The sequence below is a fragment of the Sorex araneus genome, chromosome 2 (assembly GCF_027595985.1).
Source record: "Sorex araneus isolate mSorAra2 chromosome 2, mSorAra2.pri, whole genome shotgun sequence".
Taxonomy (NCBI): domain Eukaryota; kingdom Metazoa; phylum Chordata; class Mammalia; order Eulipotyphla; family Soricidae; genus Sorex; species Sorex araneus.
Window position 1 is genome coordinate 305,490,022 of NC_073303.1, and position 10,353 is coordinate 305,500,374.

At 44.1% G+C, this 10,353-nt stretch overlaps 1 protein-coding gene across 2 annotated transcripts in view; it reads right to left on the minus strand.

Annotated features, from left to right (window-relative positions):
* NLGN1 (neuroligin 1) overlaps positions 1–7,341 on the minus strand; it is a 957,654-nt gene extending 950,313 nt beyond the window's left edge. Inside the window, exons 1-2 of one of the 2 annotated variants that reach the window (XM_055125786.1) lie at positions 6,932–7,341; positions 6,545–6,576 (exon numbers count right to left, since the gene is read on the minus strand). The gene's annotated coding sequence lies outside the window, so the exon portion shown is untranslated. Of the gene's footprint in view, positions 1–6,544 lie in introns of both variants that reach the window. The other variant, XM_055125785.1, reaches the window with a different exon arrangement.
* Between the last annotated feature and the right edge of the window lie 3,012 nt (positions 7,342–10,353).

Sequence of the window (10,353 nt, forward strand, 5' to 3'; positions counted from 1 at the left end):
TGAGCATTTAATTTGAATGTTAGCAAAATTATTAGAAATTTGAGGACATGGCATGATACTTACAAGACACTCTCTTAGGTGCCAAAACTTTTAACTACTGCCTCTTCCCACACAAGTATCAAGATCTCTGATTTTATTTTGTTTGTGTTTGGTTTTGGGGTTCCACCTAGAATGTGCTGCTCTGGGGTCACCAGCAGAGGTATTCAGTGGAACAAACAGAACCAGGTATCAAAGCAGGGCCTCGTGCATGCAAAAGATGCACTCAGCCTGTTATGCCATCTTTCAGGTTCAGGAGCTCTGATTTTCTTTAAAGACTGCCATGTCTACTGAAAAAGCTTATCTCTTTTCTATGCCTAAGACAAGGATCATAACTGATGAAGGCAATCAAGCAAGAACCAGAGAAATATCTCAAAGGTCTGAGAACAAACTTTGCATATAGGATGCCTTGGTTTAATACCTGGCACCACATGGTCTTCTAAGCAATACTGGCAGCAACCCCTGAGCGAAGGCCACAGAGACCAGGGATAGGCCCTGAGCCCTATCAGGTATGGCCACAGAACAAAAAAACAAAACAAGTCATTCAGGCACTGCACTATCCCTCTGTTAGAACGATTAGTTCTGAAGTGCAATGTAGTGTCATCCTTTCAGACAATTGCATGTAAAAAGAGATTTGACAATAGTTTCATGAAAGAGTTTCCTTCTTGATAAAATGAGATATTTTCATAAAACGAAGATTGTCTCTCTTTTGCTTTTGAGTAGGACTCCTTGTGAAGGTAATGTTTGCTATGTGATGGCCATATGGTTTATCATGTTTCTAAGAGATGGAGTCAAGAGAATTGTATCAAGCTGCTCCAGAACCCTGACATCACTGAACAGCTGAGGTAACCGATCTAAGGCCAGCATACCTCCACAGTCTCTGAAGGAGGAGACAAAGTTTTCACTGTGTAACTCTGAATGAAATATTCTGGAACTTGTTAAAAAAAAAAAAAACTTCTTAGTAGGTAACACATTCAACACATTTTATACTATTATATTTTGAATACATTTTACATTCAAAATGACAAGGATAAGGAAAATAATGTAATCAATCAGATAAGATAATTGACCATATCAGTAATATTCATCTATATAAAATAATTTGAATTCTTCCTTACATCAATATCTGAAAGTACTTTCCTACCACACTGAAATGAATAATTGAGCAACATAATTCAAAGTTATTATTATTTGTGATAACACATCTGATCAAGAAACATTTAATTTAATGCTATCACTAGTATGGGCTTATCTTTCTATATAAAAGTGTCTGGAAGGAGTATTAAAACAGATCTAAATTATTTTATTTAGTAATTATTACTATATTACTGACATTTATCTAATTTTTAAGTATTAAAGAGCAAGGGGCCTCCATTTTGCCCAGTTATTTCCAAGTAAAATAACTTCCAGGGCTTAAAAAAGTTCACAGCATTTTTATAGTTCTTACCAATATTTAGCATGTGAAAACTACATGAAAATAACTCACTTCTGTGGCTTCTTATTTTTTGTTAACTATCACCTATTTGAAGTATTAGAGTAAATTCTATACACTCATTTATTCTTTCATAGAAGCATATGCTTCTAGTTTCTAACCACTAATTCCCCTTCTTTTTTACACAGACTATGATTGTCTCTATAGTAGGGAAATACGACATTCAAAGTACATTTCTCAACCACTTAGCAATTCAAAAGTAGCTATCTTACAGTTCTGGCTATGATATAAAAACAAAAATCTAAGTTAAGAGGTCCACAACACAAACAACAAAAAAATAATGTGCTCAAAGCGGAAGTCTTCTATGGCTTTCTTTTACTTCCTCTTCTTTTTTTTTTAAGATAGCATAAGTTCTGTACCATTTGTTAACCAAGAAAACAAAAGCAAAAAAAAAAAAAAAAAAACTAACAACTCCCCATCTGCAAAGGGGCTAAGAATCAAAATGTTCTTCTTTGTGATTCCAGAGCAAATATTGTCAACCCAAGATGGTTTTACTCTAAGGACTTTGTTGATGAGCAAAGTCCAGAAATAGTCTTGACTATCATAAAGCAGTTGGTAGGTGAGGTGTGCAACCAACACTTAGCAGAGTTAGGGACACTGGCAAATATCTTATAGTATATAAATTACCCCCAACACCCTCACACAACAAACATAAATGCTAATCTGACCCCAAATGACAACAATGCCAAAGTTGAGAATCATGAGATAGATTCATTCCCCTTGCTTATCCTATCTACCCTTCTTTGAGCTTTCCATTTGAAAGTGGAAATGATGCTGAAGCTACAGAAACAATCTCGTGACCAGGTAAAGGATAAACCAGAGATAACAGAATTCTGATTTCTTAATTAATGTTAAAGCAACCTATTGTCTACTGATTTCTTATTATCTCTGTTACCCTATAACCAAGTGTGTATGCAGTTATCCTTCATTTGTGATATATTTCCAGACATGGCACTAAGCATTTTTTAATAAACTGATAAATCAAGTGTGAGTTCTGACCACTGGGATTTACTGTCCAGGGAGGGAACAGCTGTAAACGTGAAAAGAGGGACTACTTCTTTTGAAAACCCTGGTTTGATAATGGAAGTAAGGACACGGAAAGGAAGCAGTGGGGTAGAGAAAAGACTATTCTAAGGATAGAAGAGGTTCTGGAGTCATATTAACTGGGGGGTGTGGGAGGGAGTGGGGAAAATAATTCTGGAAGGTCAACATAATAGACATACAAGTCTAAGGGCCAGTGGGTAAAAGAGGTGAGTCTAGTGAATGAAAGCGTATAGGCGCTCCAGGTAGGTGGGCCTTTCATCTGAAAGGGAAGATGGAATCCATTTGTGATAAGAATGAACTACTTCAGCATTCAGCACATGAGCATCCAAATCATTAGGAGCCACTGATTCTTATTAATAAGCATTCTCTCACCCAGACCTGTGCTTTAAAATAATGACAATACAATGAGAAATAAGCTTAGTGGATGTGGATGGCGCCATGTATAATTGATTTTAAAATAAGTCAAGAATCCTATTTTCCTATTTACAATCTAATAAGAGATAAACTTACATAAAACTAGAAATGTGGCAAAAGTGTTTAGTGTTAGACTGCTCTGGTTTCAACTCTTACCCTTAATTCCAACTGTGCTCTTACAAAAATTACAAATTTGTATTTTTTAGGTAAGTTATATTTCCTTTGTGTAAAAATTAAAAGCATTCTAGAACTAAAACTCTAGTCATGACTGGTTTAAAAAGTTTAAAAATTGTGCTACAAAACATGGGGCCCAGTGCCGACAAGTTTATTAATATTGCCCCACAAAAGTGCTGATAACCTTAAAGTTAATATACCTTATTTTTTCAAAACTCAGAAAGCTTAGTGTTTTTTTTTCATCTATGTTCTCTAACTATGTTCACATACGTTTTCTATGAAAAATCTAACAAATTAAAGGAAATTTGATGAAAGTCATACATTCTGCCATTGGATAACCAGGTGGAATTCATAAAGATATGAGGATTCCACATAGCAAGAGACTTTAGAGACTGATTCAGGGGTGTCATCTAGCCAGGCAAAGAGTAATCGAGCTTTCAAACACTCTACCTGCAGCAAATATTTCTCATTCTGAGTTTATCGTCCACTTCCATTTCAAAACAACAGCAACACTTGTATTAGAAAATATGCAAAACAATTATAAGAAAAATTTTGCAGGATGAAACCCCACTGCAGGAACAAAGGAAAGACTGATAAAAACAAAGTTGTTTTGTGGGGATAGAAGGCAAGAAAGTGGAGAGGAGTAAAGTTAAAGAGGGCTTTTCCTCTCTGCAGGAACTCTAATAGAGTACTAAGAAAGACTGGCTCCCTCAATTTCTGCTTCAGTTAAGAGGATTGGAAAGAATAACAGCAGAATAGCAGGCTTACAGAAAACAGTTGCTTCTTTTAATCAAACCATGTAATCAGAAGGCCTGAGTAATGATTAACTTCTGCTTTCTCTGTGAATCACTCAATCACTCAGCAGTGCAGGTAAACTTTGATTCATTCTGTGCCAAGGGCACAATAAACTTAATCTTTTTGTACTTAACACTTAATATTTTAAATGCATGCATGGGCTTGATTCTGAGCTCATTTTAAAAAGCTGGTGTTCTGCTACGTTGTGATGGCAGTCTGGCTGAAATGCTGAGACATGGTATAGGTTTTACACTGAAACACATGCATTCCACCTTTCCGGGGTGATATTTTCATATCTAGAATCCTATGCATACTTGGGCACAATTAATTTTTGATAAATACAATATGACCTTATCATTTTCCTGCAGAGCATGAGACTTCAAGAGGAAATAGTTTTAGTACAAGAAGAAAAAAAAAGAGAATGTGCTAAGTGTCTATGAAAATGCAAAGTAATAAATACAGGGTTGACTATCTTCAATACACGTTTCCTAAGTCCTGAGTGTATCACCGCGAAGGTAGTATCTCGGTAGAAGATGCTAACTGCTCGTGATTTTAGAAGCATCACAAATGAACCCAATATGAAATATCATTTTCCTCCACTTTGTCTCACACGAACCACCTCCTCTTGGAACACATCATTTCCATTCAAAATCTTAAACTAAACGATTTCCACTACCCTGCGGGGGGACTTTTCCTTGAGGCTCACGAAGCCGGGAGCTGGACAGCCAGCAGCCAGGGGAGGCGGTTTGAAATGTTGGGACTACCTTCTCTTCCCCTAGGGAGTTTATTGCCCAATAATGCACAAGCGATTAGCTGCTCATCGCGGGGGGATCCGGGGAGAGACACCTGAAGTTAAAGCACGCCGATCTGCAAAGCACTTGGCACTGAAAGAGCAACTTTCTCATCCCCCCCGGAGCAACTAAGAGGCAGCGCCGACACCCGCAGCAGCCCGCGGGCCCGGGCAGCGGGAGGGAAGGGCAGCGCCGCGGCGCTCGGCCGGGCGGGCACGCGTGTGCCCGGGGAGGCGGCATTGTTCCTGCAGCTGCCGGGCCGCCGTCTGGCGCCGGGAGACCCTCCCCGCGAGCTCGCTCCTACTCGGCTCTTTATGCCTTTGGTACCTCTCGGTGTCTGTGGTCCCCGGGCACAGTGTAGGGTGCAAAGCTGCAGTGACAGCGGCGCCGCTCGAAGGCGTCGGAGGCGACTGCACCCGGCCGCGGGCAGCGAGCGCGCCCCGCGCCGCCCGGCTCCGCTGGCCCGCGGGGCTCCCGGCTCCCGGCCGCCTCTGCCGGCCTCTGCGCCCCGACTCCGGCTCGCCTCGCCCCGCGCTCGGGGGGGTCTCGGGAACTGCAGACGCGACGCCCCCAGAGCGGGGGCTGGCAGGGTCAGGGCGCCGCGGGGAGGCGGGGAGGAGGGGCGGGGAAAGCCGGCGCAGGTGGGGGCCCGCGGGGGGCGGAGAAGGGGGCGCGCTGGAGGGGGAGCCCCCGCAAGGAGAAGGATGCTAGAGCCGGTGCTCCGCGAGCGCCCGCAAAGAGGGCACCGCAGGGACCGGTAAAGAGCCGAGGGCACCTACCAGGGCAAAAAAAAAAAAAAACAAAAAACCAAAAACCAAAAAACGAGCGATTTCCAAACTGCCGGGCCGAGAGATGGAGAGTGGAGGAGAAAGGGGGTGGAAGGCAGAGCATGGAAAATGCGGACAACTTCCCACCTCGCTCCCCAAAGGTCGAGTCCGTCCACGCGGCCCCTCCAGCGGGAGCTAAATGTGGGGTGGGGGTGGTGTGGAGGAGGTTCGAGTAGGCATGAAGTGTGAGGTTCCTGCTCTACACTCTGTCCTCCGTGTCGTGCTCCAACTCGGGTCAGAAGGACCCCCACCCCCACCCCCGCCTCCATCTCGCCCCCCGGCCAAATAAAATGAATTGACTTCTGCAGAAACGGCGGCTGAATTTCCTCCACGGCGGACTCCTCCGGCGGTAGTGGATTGCTTTTTAAAGGGGAAAAGAAAAAGCACTGGGGAGGCTCCACGACCCCTCCTTCCCCCAGTGCTTAAAGAAACCACCCAGTTCACTAAAGTTCAGTATTGGTTCATTGCTTTTATTTTTCATCAAAGGTTAAAGGAGGGGGCAGAGGCTCACGATGTTTTTAACAGCGATTGAGGTAGCATTATTTATCAAATATATATATATATATATATATATATATACATATCAAAGGTTTCCTAGAACAGTTCAAAGAGGATTGCGAAACTCAGTGACTTGATTGGGGGGTGGGTAGCAGAGAGAGAGAGACAGAGACAGAGACAGAAAGGGAGAGACAGAGAAACAGAGACAGGCAGAAACAGAGACGGACAGAGAGAAACAGACAAGAGACAGAGAGAAGCATTTAAACTCCTAACAGACGAGGACACCGCCAGCAAGCCCAACCCAACCCCCCGCCACCCCAGCGGACGCGGGGATCGGAAAGGGGTGACGGCTGGGAGCAAAGAGCCGGGCAGGGGTGGTAGAAGGTGGGAAGGAGAGGGAGAGGAGGGAGTGGGAAGTTCTCGGGGATTAAGACGAACCGGAGCCGGGCGGGCGGACGCAGGAGCTCCCTTACCTTTTTCTCTCTAAGCCCCGATTGCACCTGATCTGCAACCATAAATACTTCGTGATGCTTAGTGTGCAGCCAAACGATGGCCGAATGTTAAACAATTCTTCACGCTCCCTCCCCTCTTCCAAAAACAGGCTCAAAAGAATGTTAATACTGTTCTCCTTATCCATCGGCTCCAAAACATGCCGCTTCGCCGGGGAGAGTACACGAAAACCAAGCGCTTGGGCACGCATATATGTATTTATACAGTACGCGGTCGGTATATAAACATATATACGTTTTCTGCATATAAATCCAAGGGGGGGAAAAAAAACACTACAGATGCCTTTAAAAGCGGGAGGGGAAGGGGAAGAGAAAAACTTGGCAAGCCAAATGTATCCAAAGATTTCGTACCCGGAGCCACCTGCTTCAATAATGCAGAAATCCCGAGGAGATGAAGAGAGGAGAAAAAAAAATATTTTTTTAAAATAAAATAAAATGCCCGAAACACACACTTGAAACTGGAAGACGCCTAAGACGCGTGGAAATGGAGAGGAAGAGAAGATCTCCCGAGGGTACGGATCCGTCAGCTAAGTGAGCAATCGCCTCCGAAAATCACAGGCGGGGAGGTGGCTGCAGATGCGTCCCCTGCTCGGGTCCCCGCCGCCGCCGCCGCTGCTACCTGTAGACACGCGCACACACACACGCAGACAAACGCGCGCACACACGGCACAAACCCTCGCCGCGCGCCCGCCCGCCCCCCTCGCCGCGGCGTCGCTGGCGCCGGAGTCGGAATCCGGCTGGATCGCGCCTCCAGCCCGGGTCCTGCCCTCCCGGAGCCCCGGTCCCCTCCCCGGCTGCCCGCTCGGTTGGTGGCACCCGTTCCCCTCCCCCCGCGCGCGCCCCCTCCCCCGCTCCGGAGGCGCGACCGCGGCGGGTGCCAGACGTGGCGCGGGTCGCGGTCCCTCCCCGGACAAGTTCCGCCCTCCTCCCCGTCTCCTCCCGGGACGCCCGAGCCTCCTCCAAGCCCGCAGCGCCCCGCAGCGCCCCGCAGCGCCCGCCGCGGCACCAGGGGTTAAGGGCCCCGGGCGTCACGTGTGACGTTCGCCCCACGCTCGGGAGAGCATGTGAGTGATCGGGCACCGCCGGCCGCCCGAGCGCGGGGCCTCGGACGCGGTGAGTTTCTCGGATGCTCGGCGTCATCGTGCTCCTTCTCCAGACCTCTGGGTCTGGCTGATCTGGGGGCGCTGAGTAGAGATGGCCAGAGTCTTCTCCCCTGCCTCTCCAGTGCCCCCCAACCCCGCAGTCCCGGGGAGAGCTTTTGCCACCCAACTCCCCACCCCCGATTTTCTATTTCCACCAGTTAGTGGCAGAGCAAGCTCCCGATGGCAGCGTCTGTTGCAGTCCCCGTTTGACTGTAGGACTTTAAACGCAATGCCACGGCCTGTGGCCTCTTTCCGCTGACCGTGTCCACATCTTCTGAGGCTGTTTAGGTGACTTTAAAATCGTTTTCATCAGTGCTGGATGACTAACACGTTGTTTACACCTACTTCCTCCCACCAGACCTCCCGTGTACATTTCTTAAATGTAAGGAAGTTGGAGAACAGGGTCCTTGCAATATAACCATTGAAATAACTGCATGCAACAATCATAACGACGCCCCCACCCCCACCAATTTTAGGAAAATGAACACAAAATCTGAGAAAAATCCGTGGCATTTGGTCTTCTTAAAACGTATTTTTCTTTCTATCTATGAGTTCCTGTTTCCCAAGTCCCTATATGCATTTATCCCTAAAATTGCGATAAAAGAAAGACACATTAACCTTAAAGTGAAATTCAGAATGAAGTTGACCTGATGTATCACACTCATTAATGACCAGTAAAAAAACCTAAGATTCCAGCGAGTGTGATCTGAGTTTTAAAAACAATATTAAACATGACACTTTTTTTCTGCACAGAAAAAATTCAGTACCATGATTTACTGAAGTGGTCTTAAAATTCAGTCTTTCATTATGCTTCCTTTCCAGAGTAACATTTAGGCAATTGCTGACAAATACTAAATTTCAATATTGTTTCTCTGGAATGTGAAGTTTCAGTCTATGAAAATACTATCTTATTGTTGAAGACAAGCTTACCTTGGTCTTTGTTAAGATCATTTGAAACTATTTAGATTTCTCTGGAACTTACTAGGAAAAATGAGAAGTGTCTGATCCAGCATAGATAAAAGTGGCTAATTGAAGCCTTTTCACTTTTTAGAAAACACCCAGTTAAGGTAGAGTGTTGTAAGATATCTTTATGAAAACTGAAGAATCAACTTTTAAAAAAAAGATATAAGATGATTTGATAAAGTCAATTATAACTTGCAGTAAAGTTTGGTATATTCTCTTGTATCCCAAATATTTGGGTACCCCTTTCCAACTGTTTTAGCTATGGTTAATATCAGATCACTGTAGATAAGAGTTTTCATGTTTAATATTATATACAGAATAAAGTTAAGTTTTGTGGTCTAGAGCTCATGCCTTGCATGCTGCAGCTATGGTTCAATTCCTGTACTGTCTGGTCTCCAGCAGAAAGCAACATTTCTTACTATTGCTTTTCATGCCTTTACCTCTGTTTTGTCAATTATACACTATTATTTTCATGCGTGAGGCTTGTCCAAACGTGTGGAGAGTGGCCTTGAGCATGGTGGCCGTAGCTGGATTCCGGAGGTCTTCCACAGAGAAACTGGCAGAGGAACCCAGGTGTGTGGGACCTGGGGCTGAGATCTCCAAGCCTGCTCTGATCAGGACTGGGCCTCCTCCACCCTTATCCCCCCTTTTCAGCCACACCCAAAAACTGCACCAGCACTGTGTAATCCCATTAACGACCAAGATCCAGAGACTATGAAACAAAGCTCCTGGAAGACCTCTTTTAGCCTAGTTCTCCCTCTCAGAGAACCTGGCAATGTAAAGAGAGCATCCTGCCCAATGTAAAGAGAACCTGGCAAGCTCTCTGTGGCATATTTGATAGGTCAAATACAGTAACAATGATGGGTCTCATTCCCCTTACCCTGAAAGAGCCTCCAATGTATCACCACTGGGAAGAATGAGTAAAGATAGGCTGCTAAAATCTCAGGGCTAAGACGAATGGAGCCATTACTGGTGCCCACTTGAGCAATTCGATGATCAACGGGATGACAGTGATATAGTGATACACTATTATCTAATTTTTAGTACTTTTTATAATAAAAGCAGGAATTCAACAAAATAGAGTTGTCACACAAGCAGCATATACCACAGTTTGTAGATGCAAGCAGATGAGATAAGCTTTATTTGCAACTTTCCCTCCATTTTACAAGTCACATTCCCCAAGGAAATAAACTGGTACCTTACCATTTGATTCCAAAAGTAATTAGGAATCAATACATTTTGCTTTTTATCTTCTGCTTTCTTTGGTTTAGAGTTCAAAGCTGGGCATCTGCAATCTATTATCTGAGTTTGAATCCTGGATCTTAACTTAATCATTAATTAAAAAAATCACTCATTATTGTGCTAGTTATTATTGTCTGGTACATGCTACTTAATCTTCCTAAGTCTCAAATTTAATCTTTATAAAATAAAGATAATAGTAGTATGTGCATTATTGAAAAATTGTGAGACTTATCCAAGATAACACATGCAAAGCAGTTGACATAAGTGTTATTTTTCAATGTTTGTTATATTTTTTCATGTGTGATACTTTCTACTTTCACTTTTTCTTTCTGAATAAAACACCAGATTTTATATACACATAATTATAGACACATAGTTTGGGCTTAGTGTTAAAGCACATTCATAAAATTCTATTTCATACATAGT